The sequence below is a fragment of the Melanotaenia boesemani genome, chromosome 2, assembly GCF_017639745.1.
Source record: "Melanotaenia boesemani isolate fMelBoe1 chromosome 2, fMelBoe1.pri, whole genome shotgun sequence".
Taxonomy (NCBI): domain Eukaryota; kingdom Metazoa; phylum Chordata; class Actinopteri; order Atheriniformes; family Melanotaeniidae; genus Melanotaenia; species Melanotaenia boesemani.
Window position 1 is genome coordinate 30,048,948 of NC_055683.1, and position 27,634 is coordinate 30,076,581.

The window sequence follows — 27,634 nt, forward strand, 5'->3', positions numbered from 1 at the left end:
GTACGAGAGCACACTTTATCAGCATGAGCTGGGCGTAACCGACAAAGAGATGCCCCGTGAGTGTAAATTCAGCTTAGGACGAATCTATTTTCTGTCATATACGACCGCAGTTCTAGAAAAGTTGTGATGCTGTGCAAAATGCAAATCAAACCATAATGAAAGGACTTTTAAAGACTATATTTTATTTGCAACTGAATATAGAAAAATATCAGATGTTAAAACTGAAACATTTTACGGTGTAATTATAATAATACACTCATCGTGAATGGCAGAGACAGACAGAATCTGTACACATGTATGTGCACAAAGAATGTGGCCAAAAATCTGCATCTGAGTGTTGGACCCTCAGGTGAAATCGCATGTGCAGATATTTGCTGAATTGCACATTTGCTAAGGAACACTTCTGTTGAGCAAAGTTCTCAGCACATTCTATAAAAACATGTTAAACTTAACCTTACATGACTGATCCTCTCATTTAAATCCTAATCTTGGGTACCTCTATATTATATTATCTTTGCACCCAAAATTACTCTATAGCTAATGGCTGTAATTATTTCAGAACAAAGTGTCTTCCTATAAACAACATTACATAACTCAGAAAAGTTGTCAGAATGTACTTAAAGTACAATATAACCTTGAGAGGTGAACTTAATTTTCTTCTTTCTTTCTCTGAATTTTTTTATACACATGTACACATTTGCATTCACTGGTGAGGCTCAGTGTTTAAGTATTTATTACACAACATGCTGTTCTCTAATAAGGACATGAACCACAAACAAACAAAACAAACATCCAAACTATGAATGACCACTAAATGTTCTTGTTTAAGGACAGCTTGTGTTTAAACAGTCCTCCTCATCATACTGTTTACATTTTGACATCATCAGACCAAGATGACAACTGTCTCGGTGACTATTGACGGTATGTTGTCACTTTCTGTGACTGTTTTTAACCCACAAGAAGGTTAAGTTTTATTGTCAAGCCTAACAGTGAATTATTATTATGATGATATATTATAATGAAGATCTTATTTAATTCTGATACTGACTGATTGGAAGTGTAATTTTTTCAGGTCCATATAGCCTCTATCTGCCTGCTGTGTAGCTTTGTTTGAATAAATCATTTGTGATAAAGGAATTACTTTTGTATGTTTCTATTTAAATATCCTACAACCATGACCTAATATTAGTGAGCATGAACTTTTAACATTTTCTGTAAATTTCAACCAAAAGTTGAATATCCCTAATGTTTTGTGAGTAGTGTATATGGAATAAGGGTCTTCATACTGGCTGAATTGCCTAATGGGTGCACAAATGGGTGGTAGTGATTGGTGAAGGTACATTGCAACTCTAAATACAGAATACTTAGCACAACTGTAGTTAATTAAAGTATATATATTATATATATGCACTGACATGAGTCATTTCAGTGTAAATTCAAGAGATGTCTTTTTCAAAGGTAACATTTTGAAAGCAAGACTTGTTACTTAGTGCACTGCAACATTGCTACATTTACTAATGAACTAAATTCATTAAAGCACTTGAATACTCAAAGTTAAAGGGACAATGCGAAACATTTTCTGTTTTTTACTGGCTAAAATTGAGGTCAGCATGTATATAAGTGCAATCATTGGTGTATTATAACCTCCGCTAATGATCTGACAGATTTTTGTAAGCGAAAAATTTTAGATTTGTTCATAAAAATGATGGGTAAGCCGGTAGTGCAGTGCCATGACGGTCTGGCATCTTGAAAGTACAGGAGAAGGAGAAGGAGAAGGAGAAAGAGAAGGAGCTCAAGAAGGAGAAAGGTTTTTAAAGGGATTCTGAAGTTTCCAGCTCTCTCCTCGACAAGTAGTGCTGCCTAAATTAGCCTAAAGGTTCATTTATGCTCCCTTACATAAATAAATATGTCCGTTTCCGACGTCCGTTTCAAACATTGCCATACGTTGCTGTCCTCATACTTCCATGTGTCTTTTCTGTTGCCATGGTAGTTAAGTCAATTCCTCTACTAGTGGGCAGAGTGAAGTTCAGAGTTCATTCCCGCGAGCTGACGTTAGTTTCAGACACCGTTTGGCAGTGGTAATGTATCGCTGTAAAGTTGTTTCCCACTACCCAACAAGCCCTAAACACCCGCATATAGTTTTTATTCAGAAGTGGGTTCAGACACTAAGAGCTACTTTGGTTTAGGTTTGTGTGTGTGTGTGTGTGTGTGTTTCTGGTACTTTGGTTGTTGCTGTTTGGTTGTTTTTTTGGAAACTCCTAATGACTGTCAGCTTAGTTTACCTGTAAAAGCTGTATGAAATTCTCCGTTGTGTTTCTGTACAGGTGTAGCAGTGGGTTGTCTGGTGTTAGGTTGGATTGAAGGGTCGTTGCCTTCTATCTACTGCATCCTTGTCTCCTCTTCCTTTTTTCTACTTTTCTGTTTACTCTTCATCATTCTCCTTTTTTTCTATCCCCTCCGGTCAGGTCCAGCAAGATTACATAAATTCCATAATTCAAAATAAATAAATAGGATAAAAAATAAATGAATTAATTTAAAAAATAAAGAAAAATTTTTTTGGCACAACACAACAGCCTGACCATCATTCTGCTTGCTACCATGCTGGACAGGACAAATAAAAGATAAAATAAAAGACAGTGTTGCTTGTTACCATGGACAGCATAACAATAGATCCTGCTAAAATAGACCAGCCTTGTTGCTATAGAAGTGTATGTTTACGTGGTTTCAGTTGCTTTCATAAGTTGCGGTAAACCCGTACTAAAAGCCGATGGGACAGCTTTAAATGCTTTTACTCTGACAAAAAGCTGGTGCTGTGTTGAGACCATCCATCGAGGCCAGTTTACCCGTCGAGCTCCGTTACTTCTGTGTGCCTTCTAAACACAGAGGAACAACATCTGACAGTGAATTTCCGTCCACCAGATGTTTTCCCCTTGACCAATTAACATCCAGAGGGAGCTTCTTCACCTGAGTGAACACTCTATTAAATATCGGATGACATGCTGTCATCCATGTTGTCCAAGGCTTTTTGAGATACGTCGGCTACCGTTGTTGCAATACGTGTTTGAGAAAGTGAGACGCTAGAATGCATTATGGTAGAATGTGATACACAATTCCAATGTTAGATGCAGTAATTCTTGAACAACGTTCCTTTATTTTTGTCAAGCGTGGCCACTATTGGATAAATTCCACCTTTTTCTTTCTATTTTCTCTGTTTTGTTTGCTTAGATTACATTAACAGAAAGGGCTTTGAAACTTTGTGCATCTATCATACATTTAAAGTAAAAAAAGTACATTTTTCCACTTCTGCAACATAGAACTGGTCCTTTGTGGATATACAAAACACTTTATACATAATATCATTGTTGAAGTAATTGTAGATGTATGTTCCACTGCTTAGCCAGTGAGATTGATCTCCTGCACTTCACTGACAGCAGATATTCCATTATGCAAACCAGCAGTCACTGTCTCCTCCCCTGAAATCTGAAATATTGCTGCCCCTGTCACTTGCCTCAGCACCAAATTGGCTTAGCCTGTAAATGAAAGATTTGAATAATGCAGTCCACCTTTCTTCTCCACCCAGACTGCAGTCCACAGACTGCCTCGAGTGACATCATAATCTTTTTCATTTCTGAGCATTAGTAGCCCTCCCCAATGCAGAACAAGTCATACTGCCTGATGGTGAAAGCAGTGTTACTGTCACTAGTAATCGTGAAGTAGGGGTGAATTTTAGAACATCTAATTAACAGTCGTGCATGCTGTTGAATTCACTAAAACAGTCTACCTCACTCTACATAGTGGGGTAGCCTATATCCCCAAAATTAAAAAATATATTCTTCTAAATTTACTCACTTTTTCCAGAGTCTCTGCAGAGAACATTTGGTCAGACCCCAGAAAGTTTCAAATAAGAAAAAAGAAGTTAACATGCAGATGCTAAAACTATATCCTTATTAAAGATGTTAAGGCACATGTTTTTCCAGTTTGCTACTTTTGTAAAAAATAGAAAATTAATCAAATTCATTATCATTCTGAGCATCTACTCACTGCAATTCAGAGTTCAGGTTGCTTTGTTGGTGAAAATTTTAATAGACTGGCATCAATAAATCATGACCTTGTTTTTGGATTGTGGTGTTTCATAACATACTCCAGCACTCTTATGTTTTCTCAGTACATAAAACATAGATATGTTTATCTAATGTGTGTTGAACTTCAAATTTCTTTTTCACTGTAATGGAGAACAACAAGAAACTTAACAGGATAGTTAAATAAGCTGCAAAGTATTCTGATTTTTTACACATCCATCGTAGTGTTCATTGTTGGACACTTTTTGTTTAAATAAATCTAATTTCTAAAGAAAGGTCATATGTGTACTAAGTAGCCAAGATTTATGTTTAAAGCAAACCTTAAATTATATGAAAAAAAATTGCTCTTTCTTTTAATTTGAATCTGATTACAAAAAAATTTAAATAAAGAAAAACTGAAGGTGAAACATTAAAAAGAAAAATGACTGCAAAAAAAAGGGGCTTTATATAAGATTTAAAACAATCCCACATTCTGGTTGTGTTGCTCATGTTGACTACCACAGAGAACATGAAAAATTAAAAAGACCCCACGAGAGATGAGTACCACAGGACAGATTTAATTAAAGCATTAAATATCACAGGCAGACTTAAAGACTGTTTTTTTATTTTATTTTCACTACTCTTCTCCAATCAGTGTATGAAACACGAACAGATAATTCTATAACAGTGTCATCAACTTGAGACCACCAACAAGTACTCACAAAAGTGACTTGTTTTTATCATAAGAAATATTCTGCAGTTTATGTACTTACTTTCTCTTGTGGATTATGAATTATTAACATATTATTAAAAAGAGCTCTTGTTCTCCATTGGGAGTCAAAGCTTATACATGGATGACATGTGAGCCATCATGGTCTCTGGGGAAATTCAGCCTGGGAAGGTTAATTACAACAACCCATCAAGCCCCTCCCCCATGTGCTGCACTTTTGAAGGTGCAGAGTCCCTATTTGGTATCTAAACTTAAAGAATGGAAACAAAGAAAACAAGATTAGTAAGACTTTTTGTAAGCTTTGATGTGAGGGCTCTTTGATATCTTCTAAGAAGTAAACTATTTTCGAGCAGTGAAGTCGAAATGCTTAAAATACATGTGGGCTTATAGCCGCCTCAGAATTCAGGTAGCTCTTCTTAAAAGAAGAATGAGCCTCATGTCTGTGATCTTGGTCTTTTTTATTCTGCCTGTAGGTCCTGGTATCTTTAAAGCTGTAAGTTTTGTATTTAGGATGGTGTGCACTGGCACAAGGTCTATAGTGTTTGTGTAAAGTCATGTGGGGCTGTGAAAAAGCTATTTGGGAACACTATACAGAGTGTCTGTCTTTCTCTGAGCTGCACCTCCATTGCTGTGACTTCCTGGGCCTGACTGTCCATCTCCACATTTCACAGCTCCGACATGACTGCTGCAGTGAGACAAGGAACTGCCGCATCTGTGCCAAGTCCTCACACAACCACTTGCTCCCTCTCTGAAGAGCATCTGCATCTGCGTTTCCCGGCTTGCTCGGGTCATCCCCCAGACTACGTCATTACAGAGGACATCAGGCTGCACTCTCCATAAATTAAATCTGGGACTGCATTTACACGGGGACAGACTATCTGAGTTTAACCCTTGAGGCACCATTTGCATTTTGCCACAGCTTTACTAGCAGGGAAATGTTATGTTCTCTTCTGTTTTCAATATAGCTTCATTTCTTTAGCCTTCTTTAATAGAAGAGGTTCAAAAACCTTACAATATAAATTCCACGGCAGGTGTGACGATGCAATCATATCAAAGCACGACCCTTGGTGTGAATATGAGTCATTTGTAAAACATAGGAGACTATATTATCCATAAATAGTCATATATTTACAATTTATCATCTCAATCTCATCTTTTTTTCATCCTAAGCACAATTATGAATCATTGTGCATCACTGAATGTTCACACATGTTGAAACACACATTCTAGATGTTCTAGTAATCAATATTTGGTCAATTGTCTTTATTGATTTACTATCCTAGAGACTAAGGCTGGGCTGTTTCAATGGATTGCTTGTTTTAACTCTCAAATTTAATAAACCAGCACCATTCCACTGTGATATTTTTTACTTGAAGGGAATCCTTTTATTGGTTTCATTTACATTTGTTTGCTATAGATTACAAAGCACAAGTCAGTAATTCCATTCATTTCAGAGTGTGGTGTTAGGGTAACATATTAGGCAATGTACCTCATTCTCAGGCAGTTCTGGTCTCTTTAGACACATTTATTTTTTCAAAGCATAGTCACCAAATAGTGATGAATGATCACATTAAGCAGGCTTTTGATTATTAACAGGCCCCCTGCTGGTTGCACCAGTGGACCTTTTCTTGAAGAGGAAAATCATCTCCTTTCATGCAATACCAAATTAAACATACCCCCAACCAGACTGTGAAATTGGGCAGTTCAAAACCATTAAGCACGGCGGTGCAGCCTATATAGGCTACTCAGAGGAAAACGGAAGGAAAGTTTTCTCATTCTTTTCTTTCATAGGAACCGGCTGCTCAAGCTCAAAGCCAGCGTGACGTAACTCACACTTTTCTCTCCGACTGTGGTTATTAACTTGAAACAGTGGTGGTTTAACCAGACACCGGTTATCACGCTTTTGCATCTCGGAAGGAGTTACCCCGACCCTCTCGGCATCCGTCTTGAACCAGCCACCATTTATAGCCTGGCGGTGACAAACAATCTTATTATGAGATTTAAACTTTGCCTCGGCTAGTCTGAAGGATCAACATGCGCTCCTTTCGCAGCTCGTCCCATCCGTTTCCTAAGTGATACAGTAAAACCTATTCACAGTACCTGCACGCCTCCTTAGACTGTGGTGTCAGCTCTCGGTGTAATAGAAAGACCCAAGCAGGGCTCCGGGTCTCTTCAGAATACATAAAGGCGAGCAATGAGAGGAGCTCAGCTCTGAATTAAATCACTCACCGCTTAATGGATCTTTGAGATTGGCGCAAGCAGTCGCTGCGTTTGGCGTCCTCAAACCGACCACAGACATTTTGGATTCCTGTTTTTATTTCTTTTCTTTTCTTTTTTAAATAATAGTTTTTAACATCTCTCAGAAATATCTCATCTCTCCATGAAAATGTCTTGCGATCGCGCTAAGATACAGTGAGCTGCCAGCTTTGTATCGGGACGAGGTTCATGCTCTGCGATCGTTCAGCAGGTAAGCGGTTGAATTTTTATCCCCCAACTTCAATAACGCACACTTTACAGATATTTTACTCGAAGCGACTTTATGTCGTTTGCACCTACAGATGGTATTGAGGAATATCTTAAGATCAGATGTGATTTAAGGAGTGCATGAATGACTCGGCTGTTGTGCATATTGTGTGGAACAACTAACTCATGCAGACATCGATCAGAATACGTAGCTCAACTTGTGGACCAGTGTGTGCATTTAGCACTAGTTTCTGCGAAATTGTTGTCCAGGCTGATAAAAACGGGACATGGGGGACACTTTTGCAATCATGTTGCAAGTATGCCGAAAGCTTAAGTTTCCTGTTTTATATCCTTTCTTCTATTTTATTTATTTATTTTAGGAGTCTAAACAGTTTTGTGCGCATTTGGACACGATATATTTGCATTTGCTCTGCGAACTATCTGATACAGCTCCGGATAAGTACAGTGGGTACTTTGCAGCTGTAATAGTACGCTAGAGATGCGGCTTCAGTACCACGGACAGCTTCGGGGCTGCTTTACTGAACCTGCAGAGACTGAACTTTATTTAAGATTCAGACGCAGAAAATTACTTCAGTAGATGAAGGCTTGTAGTTACTTTCGGTTAATACCACTTATAAATAAAGCTTTTATTCTGTACCAACAGGCCTACACATCTAAGACCACATACACAAAATGACAACTAGTATCACGAATCTGCAGCTGAAAATTAAAAGTGACAAATAGGCAGATTTGGAAAACTTTAAAAGACAAATCAAAATGATTATTGCACCTCATGGCCTCAATAAACCCCATTGTTGTTATTACACAGCCTTGTACTTAGTAGCCTTGTGCGGTCTCACTCAGATTAGCTGAGGATTTTACTGTCTGTGTGCCATCTGTCTAAAGAATGCGCTCAAAGTGCTTGGATGCTATACGTGTTGATTTACTGGAATTGCACATAGCTTTATGGAATGATATCTATCTTTTTATTTAAGCCATCATATATCTAATCTCCAGAGATATTAGATGCCAGTTCTGTAGTCTTTTGCAGAAATAGATGTGGCAGTGAGTAAGCATTAGTAGGATTTAGTATACAGCAGTGGCTCAAAAATGTTGAAAAAGTGCTTTGATTTAGCCTTGTGGTTACAAACAGCCACATAAATGACAAGCCTATATGATCAACTCATATGTGTAGGTGTAGATGTGTTATGATCATAGTGGCATTTAAAAACCTGGAAAGCTTTTAAGGTATTAAGCTTAAACAATCTGTCTTATTCCACTGACATATTAGTTATTGCAGGATATTACTTGTCTGCGTTTGCTCTCATTTTAGTTATTTCATAAAGTGGATCAGCCTCAGTTTAGCCTCTGCCATCAGTGTGAATCCCAGTTTCCTATTTAAAATTTTGATCTCAAGAGTTATGACAGCTTCAAAACATCTTAGTTTTGCTGCTGTTGCTAAAGATGTCTCTTGCATTTGGCTTCACATCTCCCTTTTCCTGTCCCCCATCTCCCTTATCTTGATTATACAGCTGGATGATTGAGTCAGCTATTTTGTATGCAAGTTGCCTTAGCTTGGCTCTTTGTGGCGGAGAGAGAAAGCGATCGTGCCGAGGATACTGAGAGAGAATTACAGCGTCTCATGACCATGAGGAGCAGAAAAGACGAGGCTGCCCTGTTTGATAAATTGCTATTTGAGAGAGACAGATATCCTAGGGGGACAGCAGTTTTGGAAATGTGACCAACCTTTCTAAATGGAAATGGCAGTGGGCCTCACAGTTTTCAACAGCTATACACTGTCAATGACTTGAATTGATGCATCCAAAACTCTTTATAACCAAGTTAGCCTGATATCATCCTATTTTCAAAAATGAAAACTTGATTTGGAACGCGAACAAACACATTGTAATAATCTGGGATGATACAGAAACCCTGACTTTTTTATTTTCCTGCCATTTCTGATGTAGTTCAACACACTGTGGCCTACAACATGACTAAAATGCAGGTTTTAATCTAGCTTCAACTGTTCATCACACTGTTGCTAGTTAGCATATTGCACTTGCTTTCTGAACACAAAAATAGAGCTCATACATCCAGTGTAAATATGGTTATTTATCACACTTAAACCATGTTGAAGAAAAGTTACCAGGGATCAGCCACAACAGCGAAGCACTGGTTGTATAGTTAACAATGTGTAAAGTGTAATCAGAGGGACCAGCCAGGGTTTGTAGACAAAGCTGTGAAACATATGGTACAACAGCATGGCTTAATTCAGTGCCACAGCTCTTGACAACCGTTAAAACTTATTGTGCTGTGAGTAGTGCGTGCCATTTTACAAGTGCTGTTGCACCACCTCAGTTGCAAATGTCCCGTGTGACGCTCAGCTGTTTTATTAAAAGCGGAATGAGATGGTTTTCCTTCATGCTGAAGAATGAAAGGATCGTGAAATTAGTCACAGAGGGAAAACAAATCAAAGGAAGACAAGAATTTATTTTCTTCTACAGCAAGAGCTAAGTGGATAAACGAAGCAAAAAGCCCAGAGTTATAGCTAGACTGAACATAAATAAAATATTTTTCTAGTTCTATGTATGTTTGTTAAGATTGGATGATATTAGATGCAGTCTGCATTTTATCAGCCACACAAATTTAATGTATGTAATATAAATGAAGGTAATAATTTTCTTTTTGTGGTTATAAACAAGACAAGACATAGACACTAGCAGAGTTTGCTTTCAGATGCGAGGCATTTAAAGAAAATGGTATTGGCAGTAATTTAGCATTCAAGAGGGAGGAAACTATTGGTTAAGGGTTTCTGATGTATAAAGAAGGCTGTAATGAACAGGTAAGGCTGAAAATACAAAGTAACATGCTGCTCCTAAAATGCAGCTGCCCTTGGGCACATTTTCCTTAGACAATGCAAAACAAAGATGCACTATTGCTGAGATGATATCTCCTTGAGTGCTTGCAAAACCATTAGCGAACTTCACCTTGAATCAGCACCTCATGAGTCATTAACTGCACCGTGCATTTACAGAGCTCCGGCTTGGTCTCATCTCAGGAAAGAATGTATTTGAATTTACTCTGGGGAGTTTATTGAAAGTGGCAGCAATGGCTCTTTGAATTCCAGGCGTGTTTGAAGTAACAAAAAAAAAAAAAAAAAAAAAAAAAAGAAAATAACATGATGGGGCAGGTGCAGCCATTATCTCTCAGAACTTTCATTTTGCCTACCTCCTATTATCTTATTGCTGATTACAGTTGAGAAGAAAATGGGATGCCTTTTTAGGAGGTTTTCACATCTCCCTTAAAAAACTGATCACTGTAGGGATTATAAATGAGGCAAGTGCACCAGACTGTGCTACTGACAGATTGTGGGGATCAACCTGGGGATGTGGTGTTTCACTCAAGGGTGTGAATCAGTCATCATTCATTTAGGAGTGAACAAAAATTAATCCACCACAGAATGCCAGCAAACGTTTGTGTAGTTTCCTCAGCCACCTGCTGGTTGCCTTATGATGCACGAAACCCTTTAGTAAACAAGCGTCATAAAATGGCAGAGTGAAGTGAATAGAACATTGCTGTGCTTCTTATTTACCATCTTCTCTGCAAAGTAATTAGATATTGGGTTGCATGGCAGTGTTTCTGCAGGCACCTGCACTGCTTAAAGGATATCCTGTACATTAGAGCCCATACATCTGGCCCATAACAGTCCTGACAATGCTCAGTTTACAGGCAGCACCTTAAGCATAGCCAATAAATGCTATTTGTCAAAATGGATTATACATATGATGATGGACATAGCAGAACATGTTGCATGTTATGAGATGTATGTATGTCCCCATTTTATTGCAGACAAATCACAGAGGGAGATGCTGGGAAACTTTTAGATATAAAAAATCCCACCATAGTAGAATTTTTAGACACTACATGCAAACAAAGAGCCGGCTCATATATACAGGGCTGCTGAGGTTCTGTAGAGTGTGCTGTATATTTCCTCTGTGACTTCTGCACTGTGAACAGCTCAAACAAGTACATTGAACACAAACACACAAAGCTTTGGTACAGAAATAACTCTCATCAATGTTATTCATCTATGTTATTTTATGAAACTCTTAACTCGTAGAAGAGAGGCACATCAATATGCTGTATTTGTATAGTTGAGAAAAGGTCGTGACATGGGTCATGATTAATAATTAACTGCTGAACCCAGTTTGTGCAAAAGTCAAGCTGTATTAATTGTGTTGTTTTGTTTTTGTTTTCACACCCCACAGCAGAAAATGATCATAACATCCATGTTGTGTTTGGTGTGTTTTCCACATCTTTTCAAAGCATATTATCTGTGCATAGCTGAATGTGGATGCATTTGCATTTGTTTGTACCCCCAATATAAACCCCAAAGCTTATGATTCAACGTGAACTGCATTTCAAAACTCATTGCTTCAAGAGGACATGTTATTGTAAATCATGCTGTGTGAGCCTTTGATTGTAGTTTTGACTAAATAAAATTACAGCTCTATCAAACATCAGCAGTCTATACAGAGTACCACATAATTTGTCAGTCATAGAGTAATAGCAGTGAAAAATTTGTTTTAAGCTGTCATTAAGGTACTTATGCGGGTTGGAGATATACAGGCATTAAAATGTCTATTATTCCTTTTTGTCTTAATGTAAGAAAAGAATGAAAGTAAAAGTGATCGTGTGACTCCACTCAAAGGCTTTTCTTTTTTGTGTTACAGTCTTACAAACAGAGAGGATGTGAGGTTTAGTCCAGGAGACTGTGTGGTTCATTTAGCAACTGCAGAGCAGCTATGGAATAAAGAGGTGTGCAGGCTATTCTGCAGCTTTATGATGGAAAGGAAAAGCACTTTTCACTTGCATAAATCCTCATCAGCTGCACCTGCAAAGACATATCCCTTCTTCTTTTTTTTTTTTCTGCAGTCTTGAGCTGAAATGGTATTGCATTTCTCCTGCTCAGTCACAGCATACATGAACACTTGAAAGTATTTTTTTATGATTTAAATTAAACTGGATGGATATGAAATGCACCACCAGGTATAACTGAATAATCTGCCATGATGATGTATGTAACCGAACAACACTAATGTAAAGGCTTTTTCGTAGTCCAGTATGAATTAAAGCTTAAAACTTTAAACATAAAAAAATGTAATTGGCCATTACTTTAATAATGAACATGAAGTTGATGGAAGTCCTCGTGCTCTGTTCTGAGGCAAGAAAAGAGGTGTACATGTGCAAAGCACAGGTAAACAAACTATCAGTGAAGACAGAAATGAGACAGTACACCATTCCTATTAATTGGATCCTTTGGGAAATATAGAAAGCAAAGAGTAAGTCTGTAGAGGCCAATGTACTCAAAGTCCAAGTAAGAGATGTATTTAAGATTCTGAGCTGCCAGTCTGTCAAACTAAAGCCAATTTAGAGTGAGGTCTTCACATTCTGCTTTGCAGTAATCTGCTCTGCAGCCGCAGCGTGAGAATGTGCAGCTGATTAGATCGCTGATTAGCAATGCAGTGTGATAAAGCAGTTTGTGCCTTTCTATCAGTTCTGAAATTCAAACCAGCTTGTGACGGATGCTTGGTGAATGGAGCCGCTCCCACATGCAACACTGAATGCTTGTCATCAAGCAGTGGGGACTATATTTATTTGATGGTGATCAATGCATGTCCCTCCTTTGGTCTGTGCTCTACTGTACACTAATGATGCAACTGAGGAAATTAACCTGTTAAATAGCTTCTGTGAATATAAATTCCTAAATGTTACTTTTTTCTTTCATTGCCAGTATTGCTTTGTAACTGACTGATTTTCCAGTATCATCACACAGTAGGTTGTAAAATCCCATTCTTGTTTTTCTTTTAACCTTTAAATCCCATTAAGGTTGTTTCGCAGTTTATTTTTGCATGCCCTCAGTTTTGCCGACCACTCAGAGGTTCTTTCAGTCAATTCCCAAAGCAAAGAAAACTACTCTGAATATTTTTAATTTAGCAAGTCAAGATAACTCGTGTAGCTAAGTAGGAAACTCAAGTTGCTTACCATTTCTTATTAATTCATGGACAACATGAGAGCAAAGATGAGACACAAGGGAGCTCTGTTTTCCACATATCAGCAGTCTCACAGCTTCTAGGTATGTGTCCCATTTCTCTCCAGAAAAGTAATTTGAGTTAATGTGTAAAAAGAACTCCTGGCAATCACCATCCATTTAAAGCAACATCAGCAACTTCAACTTTCCCTTTTGTTTAGTAACAGCTTTGTGGCTGCTGTGGTTGGTAAATACAAACATTGGATATTTAACACTTAAATAAAAACACCAAAGCAGAAACAAAAATTGGCCAGTGGTGCCACTCCTCATTTCTCTCTCTCTCTCTATATATATATAAAAAAAAGGAAAAAGAAGTCACAGATTAAAATGTGTGCCCTCTAAAGTGATCAACATGCCAGAACTGTCCTATCGCATTAAAAAAGCAAAGTCTTTTCAAAATGCAGCACACAGTTCATCTGGATAATAATTAACAAAATAATTATGGAGCTGTTCTTTCTTTGCACGTAAAATAAAAGAGCAAGCAACCAAAATCAAGTAAATGACAAGAAGGCCAGGAGCAATCAGATGATCATCCCAGTTCTCATCTACACTTTGATGTTGTGTGAAGGTCATCCCTTAATCTTCCTCACCACGTCAGCCAAGCACATTGTAGAAGTGTTTGATGAATGACTCGAGCCAGTCGATAGCTTCCTGTTGAGCTATACAAGCTGTACAGGCGACATATTGCAAAGCCTGTGAAAGCTTGATGGGTGATGGGCAACCTTAAAACCATCTTACTGACCTAAGCAGTGAGGTGACCAGAGCCAGCATCAGTGTTCTGCTGATCAGAGTAATGCACAGCACAGATGCTAGCATTGCTACTATTATTTGTATAAATTAGTTGGATTATCATCACTTACATATTTATAGTTACTGCCACAACTACTTGAAAAAACATCCTGCATATGAACTTGTGCGGAGACCTATAAGCACAGGCGCTGACATGCTGTTTCAACAAATTAATCACTTTGTTTAGGCAAGGCAAGTTTATTTGGAAAGCACATTGCATGTACAAAACAGTTCAATGTTTTACATAAAACATTAGAAATATTATGGAGGGGGGGCATTAAAAGCATTAAAAGTACATTAAAACAAACTATGCTTTAATAATAGGTAGCAAATGGAAACATTTTAACCCTGATTTAAAGCTGCTGAGAGTTTCATCAGACCTGCAGTTTTCTGGGAGTTTGTTACATGTGTGAGGAGCATAAAAGCTGAACGCTGCCTCTCCACGTTTTGTTCTGACTCTGGGAACAGAAAGTACTTTTGACCCTGATGACCTGAGGGCTCTGGTTGGTTCATAATGAACCAGAAGATCCTGAATGTATTTTGGTCCTTAACCATTCAGTGCTTTGTAAACTAACAGCAGGGTTTTGAAGTCAATTCTTTGACAGACAGGAAGCCAGTGTAAAGATCAGAGGACTGGAGTTATATGATTCATGTTCCGGTCTTAGTGAGGACTCAAGCAGCGGCGTTCTGGACTAATTGCAGCTGTCTGATAGACATGTCTTCCTTTCCTTACAGTCTCCCTGTCCTTACAGGAAGACCTGTGAGGACAGCATTACAGTAGTCCAGTTTACTAAATATAAACTCATGGACAGGTTTTTCTAAATCCTGCTGAGTCATCAGTCCTTCAATCCTTGATATGTTTTTAAGTGACAATAAGTTGACTTCACAACCGTCTTAATGTAACTCCTAAATTTAGGTCAGAGTTCATGACCGCGCCCAGATTTCTGGCTTAGTTGTTATTTTTTTAACTTAGCTGTTCAAAGTTGAGTGCTGACTTGTAATCTTTCTTCATTGGCTCCAAAACTATTATTTCAATTTTGTCTTCATTTAAGTTCTGAAACATCCAATCTTTAATTTGATCAATGCAGCTGATCAGAGTTTGGAGACTATAGAGTCCACCAGGAGACAATATTGCAGACTAATATTTTGTGTAACAATAGCTTGTGTGCCAGGAACACAGTGACTTTTCTGAATTAAGTTCACTTAATCAATCAGTATGGTATGAAAACAAATTTATTTGATTGCTTGGTTGTCAAAAATAAAAAAAATAAAGAAAATAAGATGGCAAAAGTTCTGATGGTGGTCGTTTTTGCCTGGATTGCCTGGCTGTGCACATGGTTGAAGGGCGGATTGACAGCTTACTGGCTTGCCAGCCCCAGTGGAGACATTCATAGGTTCATCACCTTTCCAAGCCCTTAAATAAACATGGGCGCCCAACCCGAGGGTTCCAGGCAGCAGGGGGCAGATTTTCAATGCAGTAACTGGACTGCTGGGTGGATGCAACTTGACAGATGTGTGGGTTTTGCAAACAATGTCCCAGGGTTACAGGTTGCTGTTCCTCCGCTGGTCCTCTCTTGCCTCAGGGGTCATATGGACTTCAGTCACACACTCCATAAAGGCCAAAATTTTGGCACAGGAGATAGACACTCTTCTGGACAAAATACCATCTCACTGGTTCCCCGTCCTTCATGGAATGATGGGTTTTATTCCACATACTTTCTAGGTTCCCTTAGGCACATCTTGAATCTTGGACTGAACAAGTTTCTAAAGGTCTTGCCATTTTGAATGCTTTGCACGAGAGATTTCCTTCAGGCCATCTCACCAGGGGAGTGGTTCACCTTGATGAATCTAAAGGATGTGTAGTTCCCTGTTCCAATTCGCTCGGAACGCAGAAAGTACCTCGCTTCACCTTTAAGGGCTAGGTCTACCAGTTCACCTTCCTTCCACTCAGACACATCGAGGTACTGAGCATAATGATAAACCAGGAGAAAAGTTCTCTGCTTCCAACACAGCAAGCCTTCTGCTTCAGGTTGCTTCATACTCATGTGGCAGCTGTGTGAGGTTGGTTATGGCGTAGCTGGCGCTGGTGAGTTTGCTCGTGCACTCAAGCATTGGGGTTACGCATCGTTTTGGTGCTGTGTTGCAGTTTCTCCTCCTAATCTGAAGGTGGTAGCAGGTATGGTATCGGCTGGTAAAAAACAGAGTTCTTTTGATTGTTCACTTCAGTTCCGGTTCACATTTTCTGTTTTAAAACAACAATGGCGTCTAATATGGTTCAGTGTCTTTATTAGCTTGTGGATAAAAATGAAGAAATAATTTGATTAGCCTCTCATTAACTTGATCCATTGGGTGTTGTTTTTAAAAATGGTGGTTACCACACAAATTCAGTGAGAAGATCCAGAAATCTGGAAACTCGTAATCCCAAATTGACCAATCATAAGGGAGTACTTCCATGTAACTATCTGCGTAGCAGGGGTGCATGTCAGGTCTGGAAGAGGTGCGTGCTGGGCGACCGCCGTGCTATGCAGCGCATAAGGTGGTGACGCAGATGCCACGCGAGTATAAATCCACCTTTAGACCTGGCCCTGGACTCTATGGGCGTGGCTGACAGTGGGCAGGTTGAACAGGATCCAGCACCTGCTGCAGTGATTTGATGTTGCTGATAACATGTCAGCAGAAATGTCTGTGGAAGGCTGCAACATCCTACTATTATTGTCTGAATAGAAGAAAAAAAAACTTACACCAGTCTCGGTACAGAAGTGCATGTTTACGTGGTTTCAGTGGCTTTTATCGTCATGGTAAATGCTGACTAGTCAAAGCCGGACTAAAAGCCTGTGAGATTGTTTTATAAGCTGGCTTTTACTGTGACAAAAAGGCAGTGCTGTGGCGAGGCCAGTTTCCCGTCAAGATCTGTTCCCCCTGTGAGAACAACTTTTTCTTCTAAACACAGAGTAACGATATCTGTCAGTTTCATGGGATACAGTTTGCAATATTTATGAAATTACAAACCTCTACACCTGAGTGAACAGTCCATGAACTTTCAGATGACATGCTTTCATCTGTGTTGTTGAGGCTTCTTAAGACAGGGCGGCAACAGTTGTTGCAATACGTGTTTGAGAAAATGAGGCGCTAGAATGCACTACACATTAAAATGTGATACACGATTCCAACGTTAGATGGAAGAAATTATTAGACAGTATCCCTTTAAATCGAGACAAGGCATCCATAGAAAAATTATAATAAGTTTAGTCAGAAGAACTTGATGGTTGACTGTGTCGAATGCCTTCTTAAGATCTGTAAACATAACTCCAACACGGGTTCTTTTCTAATAAACTCTTACCCTTTTCAATACAAAAGCTGGTTGGCATTTCTGTGGAATGGTTGATGCTTATGTGACAACTGTAGTGATTTTTCTGATTATAATTCTATGAATAAAAATAATTGTCATATAACCAAATGTACAACCTACGTTAAGTACATGAAATTAGGGCGGCGTGGCTCGGTGGGTAAAGTGGTCATCTTGTAGGCTGAGGGTTGCCAGTTTAATTCTCGTCCTGTCAAGCTCATGTCGAGGTGTCCTCGAGCAAGACACCGAATCTCAAATTGCTCCTGATGGGTCGTGGTTAGTGTCTTGCACAGCAGCTTCCACCATCAGTGTGTGAATGTGTGTGAATGGGTGAATGTGGTGTATGATGTAAAGCGCTTTGGGTATCATTCCAGGTACAGAAAAGCGCTTTATAAATACAGACCATTTACCATAAAAGATACTAATTACGTATCAAAGTAAGAACATGTGTAATTTTTAAATTTAGACACATTACATAAGTTTTATCTTTTTAATTGGGTTTTTTCTACTTGGGTAAAGGTTTTGCACCTCTCCTCCACTCATGTCCTTTTATCCACAGATACACAGGGTGAGAAATAAATGTAACTTCTAATAATAATGAACAATAATGTCACAGTTGCGATCGTTTGACTTTACTATTTTAAATAAAATGACTCCCATCTCACCCAGCATCTGACTGTTGAAGTTTGGCATCTCTGTCTCCTTGTCAAGGAACGTAAAAAAAATAAATAAATAAATAAATAAAGTTTATTTTTAGCCCAGTTAACAGTTTTTGTCAGATTGACATGATTAAAGAGAAAATTTGGGCAGAAATACTTTAGGCACCATCTGGGCTTTAACTAAGCTTTAACTGAGGGTCAGTGTCTTACAATATCACACAGAGAAGATTCACAAAGTCAGGCTGCACCAAATGAGAACATGGCTGCTTTAAGGACCAGCTTTGAAGGGCAAGTTGTAAATAATAGGGTGACTGACTCATCAATAATTTCATCAGCCATATGTCTAGCCTTTACAACCCGTGTGTGACCTGCCTGCTGTACTGTGGGGATCATAGGTCAGTTCTTCGCTAAAATAAAATGTCTAATGGCTAAAATGTCTTTTCAGAGCTAGTGATGTAGAGTGTGCAGGCTGCCAGAATTCCTCTGTAATGTGTCCTCTCACCTGAAGTTCAAAGCAGTTTCAAAATGACTGTTTTGAAGCTGGTCTAAAGCTTTTCAGCTCTAGCTGGCAGGCTGCATGCTTACTTGATCACATGTAAATAAATCTCCAAACATACTGTTAAATCCAAATGTTGACACGTCTGAATTGAGTTAATTGCTTTTAAACAGAGATACTGCTTAAATCTGCAGATTGTCAGAGAGCAAGTGATTGGATGTTGTTACCATAGAAACTGCTTCCAAACTTGGAGCAAACAGACTAGCATCTACTTATAAAAATGTGCCAGTATTCACACCATTAGCAGGCCACAGTGTACCATAACACTCATACTGGAGAGCAGCAGTGCATACTTGACTTACTGTTCGTTGACACTCTTAGGAGGCTTCAATATGATACAAATTATTCAAAGAGGCTGATTTTTACACTACCATCACAGTGAAGTCTTAAAAAGGCTCTGGTGTAAGTGCTGAATTATAACTAATGATAAATTAATTACAAGCCACAGTGTTTGTGAGGAATCCAACTTGTGTTTCTATTTTTGTTTGATGAAACAATGCAGTATTTGAAAAAGTGGCTGGAAAGCACACTTGACTTTTAATGCAATAATTGAATCAAGTCACATAAAATTGAAAAAAAATTCTATATTTGGTGTGCCCAGAGCAATAAAGTCAGTGTAATTCTCTGCCAGTTTTTGAGAGTGTTGTTACTGAATACTACCGATCATAATTCCAAAAGAATACATGACCTTTTTAGTTTTCTTTTTGGCAAATTCCTTGCTGCTTATGGCAGCAAATCAGAAACATATCTATATTTATCTGGATAACTGCCAAGCTGAAAGCTGATGTCTGTGAACACCAGCCAGATGCATAACATCTTGTGGATCTAATCTAACTTAACTAACTGGCTCGATGGTATAACCACTTTTGCAAACATGCTTTTTTTAATGATTATTATCCAGGTTGACAGCTGGCAAGAAAAGTGGTCCATCCCCAGCTGCAGAGCATCAATCTGACACTCCACCTGTTGTCTCTTCACTCATGCCCTCCATTGCTCATTAAACAGCGCTGCCTTTCAGGCCGAATCAGCTCAGGCTGGTGATCACCCACTGTGAGAGCAGAGCACAGAGAGAGAAGGAATCTGGGGTGCCAGATTGTCAGGCCTGTGAGGTGTTATTCCTTAACTAAATATGGAGATTATGTGTAAAGCCCGTGTGCCAATTATGCTTTCCCACTTCTTTAGTAAAACCACTTGGATTCTGTGTGATGCTATGCACAATGAATACATGCTGCTTTAGTCTCCTGAGATACGATGGAACCAGGGCAAAGTATAACATTAAGTTCTTTCATTGCATTCTTCTTGGTATGAAACACATGATTATGCTTTTCCAAATCCTCTGCTGTTTTGTGTGGCTCCGTCTTGTTTCAGAGGTACACAAAAGTGCCCTTTTCTCACATATTCGCTCTTCAGCTTGTGTGAAGGCTGCTTCACCATCAAGATGCCTCTCTATAGGATAAATTACTATTATCTGTTATTTAATCTTCCATTGTTGCTATGAAGTGTGTGTTTGTCAGCTGGCATTTATACACTGTACACATCTTCCTGAAAGGTAGTCATCCTGAGTCAGCCTGAAAAAACCTTTTACTTCACCTTAGAGCTCTGGATATTCAGCGGATTTTACCACACATTAAGCAATTGCATATTCAAAAGTATATCTTGGTTTTCTGCCATTGATGCTCACAGACAAAATCAATGGTTTAAGTCTCTTGGGTTAAGTTTTAAAGATTTTAAATGCCACAATATAGAAAGATACAGAAATGGTTGCAGTGAATGCAGTCTTTAAATAAAGTGGTATCCAGCTGTGAGTGATGAACAATGAATTGTTGTTTTCAAGTCAGCATATGAAAGTTAAAAAAGTATCAAAATATGGTATTACAGTCTTCAGCATGAAGCCTGGTTTTACTGAAAACCAAAACACACATCTAAAGATTATTATGGCAACATATTCTCTCTTGTTGCTTGTTTAAAGATAAATAATGTGACATAAATCTGGGTTAAAACAGCTAGATGGTGACTTTTCCTTATAACAAGCATTTATGCATCACAAAATTCAGCTGCGGGCTTTAGATTTCAGAAGCACTGATCAAAAATTGAAGCATGGAGTGTTAAAAGCAAATTATTATCATCAGCCAGCTTTTGCTCAGTGATTTGCCAAAGCTAAATAATAACAGTGTCTGCTGTGATCACTTGCAATTTCAGTAAAGGGATTTCTGCTGCTCCCAGAGATGTTTCTAACTTGCCATTTAAGAAAGTTTTCAGCTAAAAAATTGCACAGGCAGCCAAAGTGGCGCAGTAGAGACAAATTAAAGTAGTTTTAAGCTATAGCTAATTATATATATGCAAACCTGTTTTTAGAGAAAAGTTGAAACACTAGCTGCATTTCCATTACAGTTTTTAGCAAAATAAAAATGATGTTTTTAAAACTTTAACAAAGTACAATTACGATTTGCAGGTGTTTCCAATAAATGGTGTTTAGCGCATAAGGTGTAACTCTCGTAAAATCTCGTCTCACAAGATTCCACTTTGAGGAGGATGGAGATGTCTAATTCCTTCTGCATTTCGCTGGTGTTTGCTCTCAGGGATGGCAGTTGTGTTTTTCTCTTTAACTCTTTGTAAAACAATGTCTCCTCCTCCGTATATACATACTGCGCCATCTTTACTTGAAGTTAACTGGTCACGTTAACCCCTACATCAAGTCCAGCGACATGTAAATGCGAAAAAAGTGTTTCCATTAAACTTTTGCTATATACTTCTATATTGACATGTCTGAAAAACCACCTCATGAGGGCATATAAAAGTTTTAGCGATACGTTCAGAGATTTCTTTTTTTTTTTAAGTGTTTCCATTACCAGTTTTTTACTGTGATATTTAGATTTTGTGCAATTGTAGGGGTAATGGAAATGCAGCTACTGTGTAAAATTTGAACAAAGGCAGATCATATAAGCGCTTCAAAGCACATACACTAAGTTATATATATATATGGCTGTGCCATTTAACTGGAGCAAAGGTCATAACCACTAAATATTATTTTCAGTTTTGTCAGTTAAATTTTATCTCCTCTAATCTTTTCATATTTTATGCTTAAAACAATAAAATCACAAATTCCTTTTCAATTCGTACACTTGAATGTCATTCTTAGATTCTTAAACTATTTACAGTCTTCCCAAAAGAGATGAGCTATGTCACATTTTACTGTGGAAAGCCTCTTTGGGGTGCTTGTTTCATAGCCACTTTATTCACTGACCTGTTGCAAATTAACCAGGATGAACAGGATTAGAAATGAGTTTATTACAGGCACAGCTCAGGTTGAGTGGCTTGGAGACCAAAGGTAGAGAAGCCAGACTAAGATGTTGGGCAAATGATGTTGAAGATGTAGCTAACATAGGAAGAAAAAACAAAAATGAATAAATAAAAAAGACAGAAAAGCTTCATAAATGTAGTCTTTTGGGTCTTTTTCTCTTAAAATTCTCTACAGCTTCTCTGGATTGAACTGCTGTCGAATGAGAAAGAACTAAATGATTTTTTTAAGAGAAGATGTAAACAAAATAATATGTAATATATTACTTATTATTATATATGTAATATGTAATATGTCATGTATATGTAATATATAATATATGCATGTAAGGCGAATTGGTCACTCTAAATTCTCCCTAGGAGTGAGTGCGATTATGAATGGTTGGTTGTCTCGTTCTGTGTTGGCCCTGCAATGGACTGGTGACCTGTCCAGGGTGTACCCTGGGCACAGTGTGGCTCGGTGGGTAGAGTGGTCATCTTTGTCCTGGGTGTTGCCAGTTCAATTCTCGGCCTGTCAAGCTCATGTTGAGGTGTCCTTGGGCAAGACAACCCCAAATTGCTCCTGATGGGTCGTGGTTAGTGCCTTGCATGGCAGCTTCCACCATGTGTGTGTGAATGGGTGAATGTGATGTATAATGTAAAGTGCTTTGGGTGTCATTCCAGGTACAGTCAAAGCACTATATAAATACAGAACATTTGCCTTTTACCCAGCCTCTCACAATTTAAAATGCCTACAATTAATAATTGTAGATCAACAAGTTGATGTTATTAACTGGTAACTTTGAGAAAGGTTACTAAAAACTGAAGCTAGTACATCAGCTCACCAGCAGATAAAATGAGGTACTAGGTACTGCACTATAATCAGGTGGGCATCAGTTTATAGTTTTGCAGCATGGCATTCTGCAGTATAGAAAACACAATACAACTCCCTACCTTATCAAAATCAACAAAAACCTCACATCCTTGGAGTGCTTCATAGAGTACTGGATACTTTGTAGAAATAAGTCTAAGCAGTTACTACAGTATATGCTGTATGTTTTATTTGAGGACAGGGCTTCCCTTGAGGGCCACAGTGCCTATTAGCCCTGCGGGTGTGCCTGCTCAGACTTCAGTCTGCCGCAGGCACACTCCCTCTGTCAATTCCTCTGTGCTGTGCCTTCAGTCCCTCCTCCAGGGAAGTTCTCAAAGAAGTACATCTGTTATGTCACAGGAATGTCAGTGATAACACAAAGATAAACTTGTTCTTTTGGTTTTTGTTTTTTTTTTTCATCAGAAAAAAAGCATCAGAAGGAATTTTTCAGTTTCAGGTTTGCTGAATGCATCAAAATGACCAACCGTAATTGCTGCCTAATTTGAATTATACTGCATAAATTTGAGCTGAGCGTCACGTGGGAGCTCAAAAGCCTTCCTATTAATCAATAATAAATTCAGCTTTAATAAATGAATTATGCATACCATCATTTATTTTAGTAATGGGAATAAACATGTTCTTAAAATGCGTGTGAGACAACCCATCAGTGCAGCATGCAATGTAAAATTAGGTTTATCATGACTACCTTAATCAGAGCATAAAAGAGGCTGAAATTTCAATTAATTTTTCTTGATAGTCCTCAAAGATACGAGCCTGATTAAAAAGTATAATCCGTTTTGAGCAGCATACAAATCCACATCAGACGAAGTGGACAAGTCCATGAGGAAAAGCTTACACTGTAGTGAATGTTCAACCCTGTACTTTGTTATTAGCAGTGCAAGTTTGAGTAAATCTATCCTTTTCTGTCTAATCAGATTTTTACAGCTAAATGCTTATGCTTAGTTCTATGTCTCAGTGTCAATGTACTTTTAATTAAAAGTGTTAGGTCTTTCACTTTGGATTTTTCTTGCTGTTTAAGGTTTTTCAGGATTCCCATTTGATCTGATTAACAAGAAGTGTGTCTTATTCTGGTTGGAAACACAGAGCACTGCAACACAGAAAACAGATTACTTAAATATTCAATTCACTTGGGCTTTTGATAATTGGAAAATCTAGATTAAAACTGTCGCCAATAGTGCTTCAGAATAAGTAGCCAGCACCTGTCAGAGACTAAATACTGTACTATAATAAATATGTTTGAAAGAAGACTTGTGTTGAATGTGTGAAGGCCAAAGTGGACAAACTTATGGAGCTATGTGGCAGAATGTAGTTCAAACCATCTATCTGTCCCATATCAATTACATTTTCTGCATAAAATCTGAATAAAACAGGGCCTGTGACACAAACATTTCATGAAGGCAACAATTCAATGATGACTCTGCAGCTTCTATACAAAGATTACTGGGTTTATTAATGGTTACAAACTAAGCATAGGTGCTGACATGTATATTGAAGCATTTAAAGATTTTGCATCTGAATCCATCAGTCACTGAAAGCTGATACATAGGAGGCAGGTGCTGCAGGCGATCTTGGCTGTTGTCCCTGCAGCTTGGACTCCAGCCAGGGTTGCTCCCAAGATGGCAGGTTCGAAAGATTGAAGGAACCTCCTATAAGACAAGCGCATATGAACTTTCTATTTTATTGATTCAAAGTTGGGGTTTCTGTGGAAATTAACTTCTTCAAACAAAGTGACTTTGACCTGTTGTTCCAGCTTTTATCAGCACTTTTTTTTCTCAATGACAAACTTGCAGATTTATCGAGCAATGAAAAATACATAAAAGTCAGAGGTGTGACTTTGAGCAAAAGCCTTGTCAAACAGGATCTTCACCAGCACTGTGTGCAAACAAAGAGATAGGAGATAACTTTTTTTTATTATTATTATTTTATTTTATTGGTACAATTTCAAAAGCTTTGGAGAGGTCAGTTAGCTTCCCTGGACTTTCTAAAAAACATGGATTTTCATGCCATCTTTTTTGGTACTCGTGTAATAATGTAGACTAAAACAGGTGGACAGGATTCTTTGATTACTACTAATTAAAATATTGTTTCTAAAACTAAATAAAATAATAAGAAGTCATGTATTTAGCATAATAAATTGTAAAACTCATCACAACCTTAATTTTTTTAATGACCTGATTATTTTCACAAAGTACATTTTCTATCAGATCGTAACCTCTGTGCTGTTTCTATTATTATCTCTATCTGACTATAATCTTCCCTTTTATCCTTTGGTTTGATCCTCAAATTTAAATTCTTTTGCTGCAGAGCAATCGTCGCTCTTTGTTCCATGTATTTTCCTGCATAAAGACTGCAGTCAGTGCAGTCTGAAGTGGCCTGCCATGACTCATTTGCATTTATATGCATCACAAAACATGCAAGCTCTGACCACATGGGGCTTACTGGTGACCCTGTGTTGTAAGACACATACCATAGGACTACAACATCCTCTCTGAGGACTAAATCTAGTGGGGCTTTGTCACTTGTCATGTCATGTTCTCTGTCAGTAGTTGCCTTAAAATGTCAAATAAAGGCAACATATAACATAATGATATTCAGGTATTGTATGAAATTATTATTTTTTTCTTTGAATTGAATTCTAATTAAAATCTACAGCTTTTTCTGCAGAGTGTGTGGTAATCACGTTGAATCCAGTCATTGTTCTGTCAGGTTGGACCTTTAGATTTTTTAACTGATGCTATTCGTGTGAAAGTGCTCAGCTATTTACAGTAGAACTGACAACCAACAGGGATGTAGCTGTCAAAGATTCAGTAAAAGAAGAGAGTAATCTACAGTACAACTCTTGTGGTTTTGCGGCAAAATAAAATTTTCCTCTTAAAGCAACACATTGATTTTTGTAGTTGGTGTTTAAAGCCTCCGGGGACTGAATACTCTAAAATTACAGGCCAACTGAGAATCAAAGGAAGTATTCCACTTCTTTTGCTTTGAATGTTTGTTGTTGGGTTTCTTTGAAGACACAAACACTCATTGTTCATTTCTTTTTCTTTTTTTTTTTTTCTTGGAATCTGCTGTCATAAAATAGAGCGCCTTAAAAATATTTTATGCATGGCTTGGAAAATCAGTTCAGCTGCCAAGTGATTGCCACTATGTGCACAGCATTCTTAAAGCATTGTATTTCCATCACTGTTCAAACACAGTGGTGTATCTTGGCGTACATTTGACACAAAAGTTAAAAATCTGAAAAATCATGTTTGAACATAATCAATTATTTTCATTTAGTGGATGGATTTTTCTCAACTGTCAGTAGTTTTGGTTTTTTGCAATGTTCAAGTATGAGAAAACGGCCTCTCATGAAATTACATAATAAGTCCTCTCGCAAACCTGGAAAGATGCCAGTGGCAGCTTTGAGGGAGCAGCTAGACAGAGCTTCTCTTCTCTTTTTAATGTGCTCTGGATACACAGCCATGAGCCTTCACACTTCCCCCGCTAGCCTACATACACACTCCTCCATTTATCGTTCTCTGGAGTTTGTTTTATATCTCCTCTGATTTTCCCCAAAACAGCAACATTGGTTTTAAATGGCCAAACAGGAGGAGTTCTTCCCTTCATATATTGTTTTTATTGACTCAGACAGTTGTAGAGCACAAGGTGCGAGACTTAAAGAAGAAACCTAAATGTCAGATACCACTGGAGGTAGTTTTTGTGTTATCTCATTACTGAAAAACTCATTATATATTGTACAAATTATCCTGTTCTTTCTCATTTCACATTTCTGCTTTGCCTTTAGCCTTGAATGTTTAGAGTTAGGCATGTAAAGTACATGGTTAGGTTTAGAAATTAAGAATAGATGATTAAAATTGGACATTTTAATACCCATGTGTTGCATTTCATGTGAGGTCATGTAAATGCTGACCTTTACAAAAACAATCAATTAAAAAAGAAAAACACCAAAAACATTGTAATGATGCGTTGCCATCAACCACAGATGGTAATGATTCTTTATTTTTATTATGGACAAATGCATCAATTGTATCATTTTTTCTGAAATGATTCTGTTTTTTTCTGGTTTGTTCTTGTGTTTAACAACCATGTTGTGTGTCTGGTTGTTATATTTCCCTGCTTTGGTAAAATTTTGTTGGGTTTTTGTTGCAATTTGCACCTGTTGGTACACAGCTTCAGTGAAAGTGAAACTCCTTACAGATTGTGCAAATCACTTTTTGTTCATTGGTTGTTCCATCAATGTTCTTTTTATAATCAAATCCATCCATAGAGCCAGCCAGCTAATCTTGTTCCATCTTGCCTCTAGACTCCTCCATGTCCTGCCTTCATAACAGTGAAATGTGAGATGTATGGGGCCTGTCATGCATAAAATGTGTTGAAAATGTTAACAATTAATTACATAAATTAGTTACTGTACTGCTGTTGTTTTTGATGGCTTTCAAAAGAACACCAATAAGATCAATTAAACAAAATAAAAAGCCCTTAGCTCAATGAGGACAATTGAACCTTTATGTAAAGTTGGAAAAATCTTACTGTGATGACAGCATCTGTGGCACTCCTATCTATGACTTTCAGTAATTTAGCAAAACCAGAAAAAAGTAGGATAGAAAGACAGAACAACATTGGCAAAAAGCTAAACTGTAGTACCATTAATTTCTAAAAAGATAAAGACCCCTCCTAAAACAATCACAAAATTTTATTTATGATTTAGATTTAGTTATTACCCAAATGGAAGAAGATTTGGGTTTTGGCAATTTACTTTAAATCCTCTATAACA

At 37.9% G+C, this 27,634-nt stretch overlaps 1 protein-coding gene across 1 annotated transcript in view; it reads left to right on the forward strand.

Annotated features, from left to right (window-relative positions):
- The first annotated feature begins 6,601 nt into the window (after positions 1–6,601).
- elfn1a (extracellular leucine-rich repeat and fibronectin type III domain containing 1a) overlaps positions 6,602–27,634 on the forward strand; it is a 71,692-nt gene continuing 50,659 nt past the window's right edge. The window contains exon 1 of the mRNA XM_041977412.1: positions 6,602–7,255. The gene's annotated coding sequence lies outside the window, so the exon portion shown is untranslated. The remainder of the gene's footprint in view (positions 7,256–27,634) is intronic.